Source organism: Symphalangus syndactylus, chromosome 3, assembly GCF_028878055.3.
Source record: "Symphalangus syndactylus isolate Jambi chromosome 3, NHGRI_mSymSyn1-v2.1_pri, whole genome shotgun sequence".
Taxonomy (NCBI): Eukaryota; Metazoa; Chordata; class Mammalia; order Primates; family Hylobatidae; genus Symphalangus; species Symphalangus syndactylus.
In genome coordinates, this window is record NC_072425.2 from 132,087,625 (window position 1) to 132,102,181 (window position 14,557).

Below are 14,557 nucleotides of genomic sequence, written 5' to 3' on the forward strand. Positions count from 1 at the left end.
CCAGTGCTGGGGCAGGCTCCTCCTGGGAAGGACTTATCTTCATAATACACCAGGCCCTGCAAATGAACAAACAAGTCAGCCCAGCCATGACAGCACAACAGCAGCAATGCCACCGCTAATGCAGCCTAATTCCCTTCTAGCTATGCAAAGCAGCAGCCCCATAAATAGTCCCCTTTCCTGACAAACAGGAGGGCCAGCCTGAAATGGACGCTCACTGATAAACGATGATGTATGGCAGGCTTCTTCGGTAAAACAAGTTCACTCCAGCAGGCTTGGGCTTCTTGGGGAGGAAGGTGGACGTGGAAGTGACTTGAGTCTGTGATCAGTAGAAGGGTTAGTACAAGGAGGCTAAGCCCAGTCTGACCCATCCTGTTCTCTCCAGCCACCGAAAGAAGGGTCCTCCAGAGGTGGCCCGCCAGCTCTTCCTACAGCTAGGCACCACCGGACAGGAGCAGGTGAAGGGAGGGGTAGCAGAGCCCTCTTTGCAGATAGGCAGTCCCTTCTTCAGTGGCCAGAGGACTGCTAGTGGCAGAGGACAAAGGCCAGGTTGAAGAGGGAGCTTTCCTGGGCACTGTATTAAATGCAGGAATCTGAACCACAAGGGCTGATTCAAATCCCAGCCCCACCCACTTACCACCTGTGAAGCTCAAAGCAAGTTAGTTAACACCTCTGTGCCTCGGCTTTCTTGCCTGTAAAGTAGGAATAATTGCAATGCCTGGCTCACAGAATTACTGTGAGCATTATAAAGGTTAATACCTATACAGTGCTTACATAACTCAACACCAGTAACAGGAGGAGCACTAGGTAAATATCTGCTATCATTATTAAAAGTCCAATTTCTCCCACAAAATATGTGCCATTCATTCCCTTAACACATTTTTATGGAGCAGTTATTATATGGAAAACAGTGCGTTCAGTGCTAGGAAGATGCAAACAAGTGAGAAACAGCCCTGGCACTCAGCAAGGGGTACCTATTACATAGTGAGATGCATCCAAGCATACTCATGTAAATGGTGTTGTCCTCATCGGATCTCTCATTCCTGTCATTTATTTCATTCAACAGATACTCGTGGAGCATCTACAATGTGCCAGGGACCGTAGGAGGCACTGGGGATATAATGTGGCCACACAGAAATAGTGTACAGTCTAATGATAACAATGACAATTACACTGTTTGTAAAAGGTACTACTGTGGCCCACTGATACAGTTGGAATATAAGTCCCTGTCAAATCTCATGTTGAATCGTAATCTGCAGGCTGGTGGGAAGTATTTGGGTTCTGGGGTTAGATCCTTCAGGGCTTGGTGCTGTCCTCAACACAATGGTGAGTTCTCATAAGGTCTGGTTGTTTATTATTTATTTATTTAGAGACAGAGTTTTGCTCTCGTTGCCCAGGCTAGAATGCAACCTCTGCCTCCCAAGTTCAAGCAATTCTCATACTTCAGTCTCTCAAGTAGCTGGGATTACAGGTGTATACCACCACGACCAGCTAATTTGTGTGTGTGTGTGTGTGTGTGTGTGTGTATTTTTAATAGAGATGGGGTTTCACCATGCTGGTCAGGCTGGTCTTGAACTCCTGACCTCAAGTGATCCACCTGCCTCGGCCTCCCAAAGTGCTGGGGTTACAGGTGTGAGCCACTGCACCCGGCCTAGGTCTGGTTGTTTAAAAGTGTGTGGCACATGGATACATATGCAACAAATCTGCACATTGTGCACATGTACCCTAAAACCTAAAGTATAATAATAAAAATAAAAATAAAAAGTGTGTGGCAGCTCCTCTCACTCTCTGTTACTTCTGCTCTTGCCATGTGATATGTCTGCTCCCACTTCGCCCTCCACCACGAGTAAAAGCTCCCTGAGGCCTCCCCAGAAGCCGAGCAGATGTTGGTGTCATTCTTATAGAACCTGCAAAACTGTAAGCCAATTAAGCCTCTTTCCTTTATTACCCAGACTCAGGTATTCCTTTATAGCAATGCAAGAATGGCCTAACACACCTACTCAGTGTCCATTCACCTGTCTTTATGATAGCGCCTTCATATGAACCAATACCATCCATACGATCTGGTACTCACCCTGCCCAACACTCACGGGCCTGACGGGTTCAAGGAGTCCCTTGCTATTGATTTTTCCAGAAATAGGCCTATGAACTAATTCCTGTAGACTAAGACATGGGGAGAAGGCTGCTAGAGAGTCTGGGAAAAGCTTTCTGTCTCCCAAGAGAGAGCTACAGGGAGAGACAGCCTCTCCCCCTTGTCAGAATAGTGCTGTGTCTGAATAATGCATGAATCTGCAGAGTCATTGTATTCAACCAGGCTGAAGATAAATCTGAAATCTAGGATGGCAGGACAGAAAGACAAAAACAACCTAGGCCACTGGCGACACCCCTGAGACCCTGAACCCACCAAACCTGAAGGCTGATCTGCCTTTGGATCTCCAGCTACAGGAGAGAATAAACTTCCCTCTTGTTAAGCCAGTTGGACTCCAGGTTTCTGTTCTCTGTTGCTGAAGCATCCTGTGGAATTATAGGCTAATAATAATATATATTACTATTAATATTGAACATTAAAACATGCCTGACATTTCAAAATACACTTTCACATTTATTATTTTATTTGATCTTCAAACCAATACAGTCAGAAAGATATTCTTTTCATCCTTATTTTACAGATGAAGAAGTGAAGGCTCCAGGGCTTTGGGGACTTGTACAAGGTCGAAGCTGGTTCTGTCCATCCAAATGTGGGTGGGCTGAATCAATTTCTGTTTCCTTGCTGCTATTCTGACAAGGCTGCCATTGCTCCAGCACATCTGGAACTTCTTTTCTGGAATGAACTGTAACCCATTTCAACAAATAATAAACATCTGCAGAAAGGGACTTCCTATTAACAGGAATCCAGGCAAGCTGGCTGGAACCTTAGGATTTTCCTTTCCAGAAGGCTCCAACAAATCTCATCAGAAATATGAAACTTTGGAACTATCAAGATGGAAGGCAAAGAACCTTAATCTCTTGGACAGTGACCTCCATTGACTTGGGAATTCTCCCAGTGGAAAGATGGAATCTGATCCATAGGCACTGGTAGATTGTTGAAAAAGTGGGACAACTGGCTGTTGCCCTTAGCTGTGGTATTTATATTATCTCCCAAGATAGTTCCAGAGGGACTTGGGGCTGAGTGCAGGAAGAAAGACATAAAACAAGGAAGGAGGAGCCACATCAAAGACCTAATCATAGGCACCCACTCAGAGAGAAGCTGAGGACACAGTGGGTCCAGGGCCAGAGAGGGTCCTGGGGTGCTCATTGTCTGGAGCAGAACTGGATGAAACGCAGACCAGGGCAGAGGCCAGCACACAACTGTGTCAGGGAGGAATGTGTCAAAAGAGCAAAGACCAAGGACGAGCTCAGAGAACAGGCCAGAACTAAGATGGGTCTGATGTCGGGGAATCTTACAATAGTGTAGCAGGCTCAGACACAGGCACAGTGGAGCTCAGACAAGACGCCGGGTAGCAAGGTGGTCTAGCCTAATGTCTCTTTGTCCATGCTTGTTCCTTGCTTTCTTCCCTGCTTCTTAAAGGAGCTGTGCACAGATTTTAAAGTTTTAAAGCAAGGGATATTATAGTTTGCCCTTGAATCATTCATCTTGCAGGGGGTCGGGGAGCTAGAAAGAAGAGAAACTCCACTGTTGGAATGGAGGACTGTCCAGGAAACAGAAATGACATTCTCTCAGGGAGAGGCACTGGACCCCCAGAGTAAGCTGAAGAAGGGCCATGGCGTGATGGCAACTGCAAACACCAAGAGGCTGGGGAGCAGGGAGATTGGCCCCATCGCCTTGTTTTTTTTTTTTTTTGTTTGTTTGTTTTTTAGACAGAGTCTTGCTCTGTCGCCCAGGCTGGAGTGCAGTGGCGCAATCTCAGCTCACTGCAAGCTCCACCTCCTGAGTTCACACCATTCTGCTGCCTCAGCCTCCCGAGTAGCTGGGACTACAGTTGCCCACCACCACCCTCGGCTAATTTTTTGTATTTTTAGTAGAGACCGGGTTTCACCGTGTTAGCCAGGATGGTCTCGATATCCTGACCTCATGATCCGCCCGCCTCGGCCTCCCAAAGTGCTGGGATCCCCATCACCTTTAAAAGAAGCCTTAAATGGTCCCCAGAAAACACCACAGCTCAGTGGCAGTGGGAAGAGTAGGGAGCAGAAGGGAAGGAAGGCTGCGAGGAAAGACCACTTTCTCTTAAGGCTGCCGGTGCCCTCCCCTCCTTGCTGACCCCTGCTGTGGAGTCTAATTCCCCATTCTTGGAGCACAGATTTGGGATCTGTGGAGTCCAAAGTCTTTTGGAGACTATAACGGTGAATAAAGTGGGCGACCAAGGTGGGTAATAGCATATTTTGATCGGTAACCACTTTTTCTTGGTAACTCTTTTTTTTTTTAAATTTTGGAGACAGGGTCTCACTCTGTTGCCCAGGCTGGAGTGCAGTGGTGCGATCTTGGCTCACTGCCACATCTGCCTCATGGGTTCAAGCAATTCTCCTGCCTCAGCCTCCTGAGTAGCTGGGATTACAGGTGCACGCCATCACTCCCAGCTAATTTTTGTATCTTTAGTAAAGACTGGATTTCACCATGTTGACAAGGCTGGTCTTGAACTCTTGACCTCAAGTGATCCACCTGCCTCAGCCTACTAGAGTGCTGGGATTACAAGCATGAGCCACCATGCCTGGCCCTGTTGCCATTTTCTAGTCAAAAAGACTCTGAGACTCAGAAAGAGTATGTGACTGCCTAAGATCACATGACAAGTGCACTCTTTACATAGGTTCTCTCAGTAAATCTTTACAGCAGTTGGCATTGGTGGAGTGGTGGGCACAAGCCTTGAGGTCAAATGATGCTTCTGTCACTTTCTACGTCTTTCTACGAAATAAAGGTACAGATACCCAGCTCACAGCATTGCTCTGAGGGTGTCATAAGATGATGTGTGCAAAGGGCTTGGTCCCAAAGAGACCATACCAATGGCACAAAAGAAATCCATTCTGTCAACAATAATGTATTGTATAACATAATGTGTTTGTTAAAGAGTAGGTCCCATGTTAAGCGTTCCTACCACAATAGAAGTTTTAAAAAATAAAGAACAAAACAAAACAACAATAACCAAAAGAAACAGTAATTCTCCTTTTTTCTCTATCCCAGAGACTTTCCAGAGCAACAGATCACATTTTACTCCTTTTTTATAGCACAAAGTCTCTCAAATGCTTCAGAATTTCTATATGGCAAGCCTGGTCAAGTGTTTGACCTTCTGGAATGAATTCTGCGTGAGTAACGTTACTGATGTCGAAGAAACAAGTCAACATTGTCTTCTGATCTTGACTAATGCTTTCTGTGGTCTAAGAAATATGGAAATTCTCCGTGACATGCTTGGGCTCTTAGCTTCCAGCTCACAGCAGAAATGGGTACGACAGAGAACCTTAACTAGGCACCTATTACATGACAGGTATTAAACTATTATTTGCATCTAATCTTATGTAACCCTCACAGCAGGCCTATGCAATAAGAATCGTAATCCTTATTTTCTAGAGGAGGAAACTGAGGCTCAGGATGTTACTTATCCAAGGTTACCTGGCTAGCAGTGAAAGAGACCAGAGTTAATTCCAGCTCCCTCCGGTGCCAATGTCTATGCTTCTCTTCAATACCATATGTCATCCGAAGCTACCATTTTATTTCAAAATGTATTGTTTCATCTCTCATCCTCCAAAAAAAAAAAAAATCACACTAAATGCCCAGACTTCATTGTTTCTCTTTATCATTCAGAATGCACAGTGTAAGTTTAATTTTTTTTTAAAAAAAGGCACTTTCCTCCTCTTCAGATTTCATTCCAGAATGAATCTGTCCCTTTATCTAATTTTAACTCTTCAGTCATCTTTCTATCTGAATGTGTGAAATCTCTGACCTTTTCAATATCTCCACTGGGCCACTGGACAGCTGCTTCATGTATCACTGTGGACAGCTTGACTTCGGTCTCAAAAATGTGGGTGCTTTCCCACAGCCTTGCTTCTGGCATTCCTCCATCTGCATATTCCACTTTTAACTTCCCGGGGGTCTCACCTGCAGATTTATGCAGCTCCATCTAAAATGCGACTTTAAATTTTTACTTGAAACATCAGCTACTCACTCTAAGCTTCACCCAGGACAACACACAATTCTGGTCACCACAGTTATTTCTTTAAAACAGAATGACCTGCCCTATACCACATTTCAGTTACAACCATGGATCCTTGGCTTCCACAAACCACTTGAAAATTTCATCTCCACATTCTAGATTCACATCATATAGTGATATTCAGATCTCTTCATAGAATAGTAAGACTCCACTCTCTATCAAAATACACTCTAACAGTTACCCTTTGACCCAGTAATACCACGTCTAATAATCTACCTTAAAGAAATAATTGAAAATACAGATAAAGTTTTATGTGCTGCTCACTGCATATTATGTATAATAACCAAAAATTGGAAACCATCTCAATATCAACAATGAGAGGATGGTTAAATAAATTATAGGGCGTAACTACAATGGAATATTATGAAGTCTTTAAAGATTATGTTTTCAAAGAATATTTAAAGACATGAAAAAATGTTCATGATATAGAGTTAGATTTCTTAAAAAAAGAAAACAACTTTCAAATATGTGAAGGGTTAATGAGTGGAGGAGTGAGTCAACTTATTCCAAGTGACTTTGGGGGAAGAGACAGAAGGAACACCTAGAAATAAGAGAAAGCTGCCTAGAAACATATTTAAGGAGAATGTGAGAAGATGTTTCTAATGGTTATGGTTGCCCAAAATTGTAAAAGATTTCCTGGGTAGGTAATGATCTCCCTGATACATGGGGAATTCAAACCAAGCCTGGGCAGCCACTAAATGGGGACACAGTAAAAGAGACTCAGGCACCAATATGATATAGACCCCAAAAACCCTTATAACTCTGACATTATAATATTGTGCTAGTAGCTGTTGCATTCTAACCACCTATCTGAGTACGGTCAGAGTTGAAGAAGTCTGAAAGGAGAGGTATGAAGAATAAAGGCATGGCCAGGGCACGTAGAAAGTCTGACCAGCCATAAAATTACCCGAGTGACAGCAGATGGATCCCCTGAGGGGCTGTCCTGGGCCATGTTTTATTGAAGGATGGCTGCCCCTCACCCAGCCCATGTAGGTCAGGTTCTGGCCTAATTTTCAAGGCTTCCAAATGAGATTTTTTTTTTCTCTTCCTAAGTGGCCTGGGATTTTTGGTTTTATTGTTTTGTTTTGTTTTTGTTTTTGAGATGGAGTCTCATTCTCTCGCCCAGGCTGAGTGCAGTAGCACAATCTCAGTTCACTGCAACCTCTGCCTCCCAGGTTCAAGAGATTCTCCTGCCTCAGCCTCCCGAGTAGCTGGGATTACAGGCACCCGCCACCACACGTGGCTAATTTTTGTATTTTTAGTAGAGATGGGGTTTTGTCATGCTGGCCAGGCTGGTCTCAAACTCCTGACCTCAAGTGATCCTCCCACCTCAGCCTCCCAATGTGGTGGCTATACAGGCATGAGCCACCACACCTGGCCCCTAACTGGCCTGTTTTGCATGAGTGATCCTTACATCCACACATCTCTTCCTGTTCACTTGGAGCCCCATTTGCCTTTTCAGTAGATAGAGTTATGGTCTTTGGAGAGACATGAGACACAGAGTAAGAGGGACAGAGTGGGCTGTGATGACAGCTGCCCCTCCTCAAGACTGGGGCATAGTGCTATACCTCATCATTAGCCATAGATCAGGGCTATTCTGTCTATGGGGACTTCAGAAAACATTAGGTTGAGAGGCAACTTCAGTTTAATGACAAGCCACTGGGAAAAGATGGCGAAGTTACCTTGGAAATGGCTAATGAGAAGAGATTTGTGTGAGACAAAGAAGAACCTAAAGAGTTGCGCTTTTGGAAGGTCTAAGGAGGAATACCTAGTGCTCAGATCTTGGCACTAATCTTTCTAAAGCCATTCTCCAATAAAAGGAACCAGGTCTTTAGAGAAATGGCTGATTCTAGGCCTGGGTTAGTGAATACACAAGATGAGCCCGGACTGTCTTATAGCGGCAGCAAGTAAGGAAATGCTCAAAAAATAAAAGGATGGGGCATGTCAAAGGAACACAGGAGCCAACTGAAAGAGCCTGCAATGGCCAAAGCTGGAACAATTTGAGCAACTGAATAAATACTGTAATATATTATTATAACCCAGAATATAAAACTAAATATCTATGAGTCCATATTAATATAAGTAAATGATTCGATAAATGAATAAATGGAAAAGAAGACACAAATCTCCTGGGCCAAAAAAAATTCCTAATAATTTATGTAGCTAATTTGTCCTCAATGAGGGGGGTAAATGTAACTCCTCACATCTTAAGTGTGTGCTGCAACTAGTGACTTCTTTCCAAAGAGTACAGTATGGGAAGGGAGAAGTGGAGTAACTGCACAGTGGAGAGGTCCAACAAACACTACCTCAGCCAGGCGTTCAAGGTCAACACCAACACACTAAGTCATGTTGATTGCACGTGCCCTTGATAAGATACAAAGAAAATGGCCCTTTACCTCTGTGGTCTTCCTCCCCAGATCCCATCACCCCAGTCTAACCATAAGACAAATCATAAGATTAAAACATCAGATAAATCCTAACTGAGATACATTCTATGAAATCCCTGAACAGTGCTCGTCAGCACTGCCAAGGTCATCAAAAACAAGGAAAGTCTGAGAAACTGTCACAGCCGTGAAGAGCCGAAGGAGACACCTGGACTAAATGTCATGGGGTGTCCTGAATGGGATTCTGGAACAGAGAAGAAACATGGATAAAAATGAAGGAAATCTGAATAAAGTGTCAACTTTAATTAATAATAATGTGTGAATATTATGGTGTTAATTATGACAAATGTACCATACTAACATAAAATATTAACAACAGAGGAAATTGGGATGGAGGATGCGAGAACTCTCTGTACTATCTTCCAGTTTTTTCTGTAAATCTAAAACTATCTTATAATAAAAAGGTTTTTTGTTTTTTTCTTGGGAAGTAGTCTCACTCTGTCACCCAGGCTGGAATGCAATGGCATGATCTCGGCTCACTGCAGCCGTTACCTCTCGGATTCAAGTGATTCTTCTGCCTCAGCCTCCTGAGTAGCTGGAATTGCAGGCATGCGCCACCACACCTGGCTAATTTTTGTATTTTTAGTAGAGATGGGGTTTCATGATGTTGGCCAGGCTGGTCTCAAACTCCTGACCTCAAATGATCTGCCCACCTCAGCCTCCCAAAGTGCTGGGATTGCAGGCATGAGCCACTGCACCTGGCCTTCAAAGGTTTATTTAAAAAAAAAAAAAAAAAAAAGTCTAAGAAAGAAGCCAGAGAGGCTTTGACCTGGGTTGACCTGTGTAAGCATTTTGTAGAAGTTGATTGAGGCTAAATGCTCTGAGAAAGAAACAAATTGGATGAATTTCCAACATTGGGAAACCAAGAGAAACAACCCAATAGGCCAGGAGAATTGGGACTCTTTGGGGAGAGCTAGTTTCATCTTGAACCTGAGGTTCTTGCCGGTTCCTGCCAGAAATGCTCCTGCCAACTCAAGCCTCCAAATCTGAAAGGGATTGTCTGCCTGGTTGAGAGTAAAGCAAGCTGGAGCCAAGATCACAAGGCTTTGAATTAAGCAAAGCAAAGCTAACCTCTGAAACCCTGCTGCATGCCCACCATTTGAAAGTCGTGCTATTTTCTGTAGTCTCCAACTCCTGGACTCACTCACCTGGAATAAAGCAGTTCTTTCATTTTTAACAAATAGCTGAGCAAGTCGATGGCTTGTACACCTTCCAACAGAGTAAATGCGGATACAGACCAAGAGCTGGGAGCAAGGTTGCAGGTCCATGAGGCCTCATCTGGAATGTAAACAGACACATCCTCTTTTCACAATCTTAAATTTGTGTTTCTTGGAAACAGAGAAGGTGGGAGTTAAAGAGGATGGTTTGATGGTGTTGCTGGCTTCTGCCATCTGAGAAAGAGGAGTCCCAGTGACAATTGCAAGGCTGGGAAGTCAACATCCCTTTTTTTAGCAATCAGAAAATTGCACTTAAAAAGGGCAGAGCATGGCTTCTTGTGGCTCAGAACACTGTGTGCTTGGCCCCTGCCTCATGGGTTCCTGTTGCTCGTGGGTCCAGCCCTGCTTCCGAGCTCTGTAATCTGCCAGGCCTTGGATTTAACTTCCACCCCAAACCTTGCTCCTCCTATAGGCTTTTCTGGGGACGTCTGGCTCCTTCAGCCCAGAGGGCGTCCTCAAGCTGTGCCCACTTATTTCCCCCACTTGCTCACAACCCAAGGAAAAGTAGTAAAGGAAAAGTTTGGGGGGTCTTATGATTAAAAAATTGGCTGGGTGATGTTTTATGCATGCATCTGTTATGCTAAAATAACCATCCTTTCTAACCAGGCCCACCTGCTGTCTTTTTCAATTTTAAGTATTTCTAAGTAGCAATCAAATCAGTATAATTTGTTCTTTATCTCGGCAAAACCATTGTGAAAGAAAAATGTGACCATTATGTTACATCAGGGAAAAATACAAGCCCTTTATTTGCAGCCTTCTCTATATTCTATCAGATCTCACAGTTGTCATTATGCCAGTTGTATTTAATGTTGTTCAAATGAACAGAGCTTTCTTTAATCACTACAGCCTTCTTTCCCCTAAATGCTTTTTCCAAGGTTATGGTTTTCAGAGATAAATACATAAATACCAATGTTATGAATACGTTAAGGGTATCCAAGAGACAGCTTTCAGGATTTGTAGCAAGAACCTGCTGTCACTGGAGTTACACAATAGCTGGCTGATGTTTTGAGTATGAAGTTACTGGGTATTAGGAGAAGGCCTGATACCCCGTGAAGAGGCGTAAGGCTATTTTGAGCCGATCACAATAGACCACTCAGCAAATGCTGACTTTATAAATCTGGTATCTGGATCCTCACTGCTAATAACCAAAGCCAGCAAGTCCAGAGCTGCGGCCACCTGCCACGTGGAATCAGGTCTTGGCGATCTGTCCTGCAGGTTTCTGCACCACACCTGCAGGCAGGGTCCTTCACGCCCACCTGCCACCAAAAGCAGGCAGGCATGAAGACTTAGGTCAGGCTTTTAGAGCTAAAAGAAATCATCTCCTGCAAAATACTTTACTTGCAAGTTAGAAACCAGAGGTATAAAGAGGTTAAATGACTTGCCCAAACACATATGTCCAGTTAGCAGCAGAGCTAGAACAAGAACCCGAGTCTGCTAAAAGTATATTTTTGCTTCACTGTCAATTCGAGTACTCAGGCTCTTTAAGTAAACATTACATGGGGTGATTTCAACTTATAAGAATCCTACATTTATTCATTCAGATGTTCATTTAGGAAATATTTACTCTTTGTTAAGATGCTGAGAATAACAATTATTGTTATCAACAGCTAATTTTTTTGTGTACCTGCCACCATCCTAAGCAATTAATGTAAATTAACTTGTTTACCCCTCAGAGTAAGCCCAAGTTCTAGGCAGTATTAGGATCCCCATTTTACAGATGAGACAAGTAAGGCGCAGAGAGGTTAAGTAACGTGGCACACATTGAAGAAACCAAGATGCATACCCCAAAGTCTGAGTCCAGACTCAGCACCGTGAATCACTACAAAGGAAAAATGTGCCTATATCACCGTAAATGCTAAATAAATGTTTGTTGAATAAAGCATTGTATCTTACCCCTGAGAAGCTTACAATACAGAGAGGAAACATTTATGTAAACAAATAACAGAAATGCGAGATATGATATAATGTATCAAAAGAGAAACATAAACAAGTACTAAGGAGAATGCAGAGGAGGGAGTGACGAATACCAGCCAAGGGCCTGGGAAGCAGGAGCATAGCACAGGGAAGGGTCCCTGGGCTCAGGCAGAAGAACTGGGGCCCCTTTGGCTCAGTCTGTCATCAAGGTGTCTCCTAAAATGTCTCTGCCCCTTCTCATTTCTAGTAGCAGAATTGTGGTTGTATTTTCTAACTTAAAGGGTATGTAAAGATTTAAAGGATAGCATAAAGGCAAAAGTAGTCTACAAATCCCCTTATTGTAGAACGACTGGACTGTAAGCTCCTTCAGGGCAGAGAAAACCTTTTATTCATTTATTGTATAGTCTTGGCTCAGTGCAGTATCTGACATGCAACAGGCACTGCTGGATCATAGAAAGGAGTAGGGCGTGGACGGAGGAGAGAAAAGACAGAAGGAAGAGATGGGGGAAGAACAAGTCAAGAGGTAAGAAAGGATGCTGGATCAGTCACGGCTCTCTAAAGAAACAAAACACATAGGATACATATGTGCATGCAAACATACACACATACACTAAGAGATTTATTTTAAGGAATTGGTTCATGCAATTGTGGGGGCTGGCAAGTCCCAAATTTGCAGAGCAGGCTAGAAGACTAGAAACTCAGGCAAGAGTTAGTGCTGTGGTCTTGAAGCAAAATGTCATTTTGAGAAGGAAACCTTAGTTTTTGCTCTTAATACCTTCGACTGATTGGATGAGGCCCATCTATATTATCAAGTAGTTTCCTTGACTTAAAGCCTAATTGTAGATGTTAACCACTATTACAGAATACCTTCCCAGCAACATCTAGATTAGTGTCTAAGTAACTGAGTACTATAGCCTAGCCAAGTTGACACATAAAACTAACCATCACAGATGCCATTCCAAGATGACATGAAAATTCTAAGAGGCTGAGAATAATAATTACTGTTAATTACTGTTCAGTAATTATTAATTACTGAAATTGATAGAATAAGGCACAGAGGCAAGGAACAGATCCCAAAGTTAGAAAATTAAACTTGACTTTGGGATTTGGCCAGGGGTCTGGGTGGCAGGAGATCCGACAGACATTATGGGCAGCTGAAGAAACACTGATATTATGGGGTTATCTGTTCTTCCATGTGGGGTGAAGCCAAAGAATTTATTAAAATTGCAGATTCAGGGGCCCCACTCCAAATCTATTTAAAGAGAATATCTAAGGCGGGTCCAGCAATAGGCAACTTAAACCTCCCAGGTGATTCTGATAAAACCAATCAACACAGTTGTATAAATCAGAAATTGGGGAACCACAGGCGCTTTTCTGGAAGAAAAATGACTGAGGAATCTCAAAGATATAGGTTCAAATTCTATACCTACCACTCATTAGCTGGGTGCCTTTGAGGAAGTTACCCTCCCATGTCTTGGTTTTCCTATTTATAAAATGGGCCTCTTTGTAGTACAGCTAGCGCTGTTGAGTAAGTGAAATAATTTATGTAAGGGCTTAAAATAGTCATCTTGGGGCAGTTAGTACCTAGTGCTCGGATAAAGAGTGTTAGGAGGCCGAACTAGCCTGACCCAGAACTGCAGCCTGCCAGCTGTGAGCACAGACCGCACTGGTAACGGGAAGGGATTTGGAGCCTACTGTCAGGTTCCTTTGGGTCACTGCTGGTTCAATGGTATACTGTGCACCTGGGAAGTGCCAACCCTGCCTTGTGGCTCAGGAGATGCTACAGAATTCAGACGTGGTTTCTGAGCTTCCAGAAGGTCACTATTTCTAAAGCTGACATTTGCATGCAATGGTTGTACTTTGCTGCTTCTGTTTTTGCTGTTTTTTGTTATACCAAATATGTCAATAAAAAGCTTCCTCATCTACACTCCCAGCATGTTCTGATAACAGCGTGGGAATTATTGGTTTTTCTATGGCCACCAAGGCCTTGGACAACTAAACCCAAAACTCAAGTCTGGCTCCCCCATATCACTTTGGGATTCGAAACAGTTCCTTTTATGTGACCTCCAGGTATCCGATGGCTTTTTAGAAAGCGGCAAAGTGGAAGGCAAAAAGTACAGGCTTGAGAAACAAAAAGCTTAGCCTGGCCTTGCTGCTTCCCAGTTCTGATTAAGGAAAGTTGCTGAGTCTCTCTGAGCCTCAGTTTTGCTGTATATAAAATAGAGGTGATAATATCTGAGTTAATGGGTTGCAGGGATCAAACGGAATAGCCTGGCACATGGAGGTGCTGGCGTTCCTCCCTTCTGCTCTTCTTTCCTCAGGCTAGTCAGACCCCCGTCTCTGCCAACTGCCCTGCATCCTCCCTACTCTATTTCTCTGGTCAATATCACTTAGATAGGACAAAACTCATTATACTTAAAAAGTTATTCTCACTCAGCTGTGAATAATCCAATATATTTAAACATGATACATTTACAACGTAAAAAAGATACGGCCAGCCAGGCATGGTGGCTCACACCTGTAATCCCAGTTCTTTGGGAGGCTGAGGCAGGTGGATCACGAGGTCAGGAGTTTGAGACTATCCTAGCCAACATGGTGAAACCCCATCTCTACTAAAAATACAAAAATTAGCCAGGCGTGGTGGCAGGTGCCTGTAGTCCCAGCTACTTGGGAGGCTGAGGCAGGAGAATGACATGAACCCTGGAGGCAGAGCTCGCAGTGAGCCGAGATGGCACCACTGTACTCCAGCCTGGTCAACAGAGTGACACTCTATCTCAAAAAAAAA